The 2,114-nt window shown below is 46.1% G+C and overlaps 1 non-coding gene across 1 annotated transcript; it reads left to right on the forward strand.

Annotated features, from left to right (window-relative positions):
• The first annotated feature begins 1,188 nt into the window (after positions 1 to 1,188).
• On the forward strand, positions 1,189 to 1,276 carry LOC111739233. Its single transcript, XR_002780183.1, has one exon. It is a non-coding gene; the product is annotated as a small nucleolar RNA SNORD2 (small nucleolar RNA).
• Positions 1,277 to 2,114: the final 838 nt, after the last annotated feature.

Here is a 2,114-nt window from a genome sequence, read left to right on the forward strand (position 1 = left end):
CTGATCAGAGGACTACATACAGATTACTGAGTATTTCTAGCTCAGATTACCTTCTCAGACAGAAGGGGGATTTCATCAGAGAAGTCGCGACTTCAGATCAAAATGATTAAAATGTTAAAATGACGACCAGAAGGGATTGCATGAAATCTTCTGGAAGGAGATATGGGACTTGAGGATGTTATGCTGGGACATTCAGACGAAGATTGAAGGAGACCAGAAGGAGTTCAGGAAGAAATCATCACAGGAGGTGGCAGAAAGGAAAGAGCGTGAGAAACATGTGGTTTAATAACTGAAGTGTCCCAATGGCACTGAATAAAAAAACAATAAAAAGCAAATAGAAGGCAGATGAATGAACTGTGCGAGAAATCCCATCACAACCCAAACACTTCAAAAACGCTCAATAGACTTAATCTAGTTAAGAACAAGTTTGGAATGGTGGTGTTTTGTGGAAAAGCAAATTATGCAGGCTCTGATGTAAAGCACAAAAAACATTCAGGTCGCCACCATCACCGATTGGTTAAACAGGCCCTACTATGTAGAGAGGCTTGTTTTAGGTGCTGGGGCTGCAAAAAAAGCTAAAGTCTTGGTCTCTTTATTGAAGAGGTTTGCATGATGCTTGGGCAGCAGGATACAGAGATTTTAAAAATGAATTAAAAGTACACAAGAGAAGGCGAGTCCCAGCTGACTGATTTGCAGTCAGTGTTACAGGCCCACAGAGAGGGGCTGCGTGGGGGCAGATGCAGACCACCCCTTCCTTCTACCACTCTTGGCGGACAGGGCTCACTCCTTAAAACAGTAAAGCGGTGCCCCGAGCCAGTCCATGGGAGTTCTCAGTCGAGATAAAGCTGTGTCCCAAGACGGAGATGCTCAGAGGCTCCGGGATGAACTAAGAGTTCAGCTAGGTCTTGGAGGAGAGAAGAGACACACAGGAGGAGATGCACAGTCCCAGAATGGGAAGCGGCAGAAACAGAGGCAAGGAGGCTGGCCCGGATGTGTTTCGGGAAGGGTCTCTGAGAATTCATCGCTATACTAGAAACAAAACCTGTTCACAGAGGGTTGGAGGAAGGGGGCGGCGGGTGATGCCTCCCTGGAAGCAAAGAGACACGAGTGAGGAAGTGGATGAAATTGCCTCATGTGTCCAAACGGCTCAGCAGAATCTATGAGATGAGACTTAAAAAAGAAAAGGTGGAGTGAAATGATGGCGATCATCTTTCGGGACTGACCTGAAATGAAGAGGAAAATAAAAGGTAGAAAAGTTGGGACTGGCGAGAGATTCTGACAGCCATGAGGAGAGGGCAGGAACCTTAGAATTCTTGGTTTTACAAACAGATGATGCTTTCCCATGAGATTAAAAGGAGGCTCTGTTGGTCTGTAGTATACTGTATGTGTTAGGCACTTTACACTATTTACTTCTACACTTTATGGACAAATTTTCTCACTTATCTTTCTTCACTAAGGATCTCCCCCTGCCTTGCAAAAAGCTCTTTGCACATAGTAGGTGTTTAATAAACATGTACTGATGGCTCAACAGCTCCGCTTTATAGTGATTATGCCAAATGTAGCTGCTGCTCCATTCCTCCTGAGTGAAATGCCATCTGGGCAGATGAGTGTTTGAAATTAAATCAGCAGGACGCCTGACTCAGAAAGGAGTACCTGGAATCTGAAGCCACCAAGGAAATAAAGTGTTGAAAGGAGCTGACAAGACTAATTTAAGAGTCAGACCTGGGATCTAATCCAAGCCGGTCCTAATGCCTACCTCCCAAGTAACTACGGGGAGAGTTAAATGAGGAGTGTAAAACGGGCTGATTTGGTGCAGTAAACTGCAAATCCAGACCACCACCAATTCTTCTCAACTCTGTATGCACACCCCTTGCAAGGTGCCTGCAGCCCCTCCCAACGAGAGGTGGAGTCTATTTCTCCACTCCTTGAATCTGGACTTGGCTGTGTAGGTTGCTTTGACCAACAGAACAGTAGGAAATGTGACACCAGCAGAGACTTGAAAATACTTGGGTTCTGGGCTGCTCTTAGGAACACTGATCACCCTGTGAAGAAGCCAGGGCCAGCTGGCTGGATGAGAGACGATGGGCCGCAATTCCTGGGGCCTTGGGCAGCTG

This window comes from Pteropus vampyrus, unplaced genomic scaffold, assembly GCF_000151845.1.
Source record: "Pteropus vampyrus isolate Shadow unplaced genomic scaffold, Pvam_2.0 Scaffold48, whole genome shotgun sequence".
Lineage (NCBI taxonomy): Eukaryota > Metazoa > Chordata > Mammalia > Chiroptera > Pteropodidae > Pteropus > Pteropus vampyrus.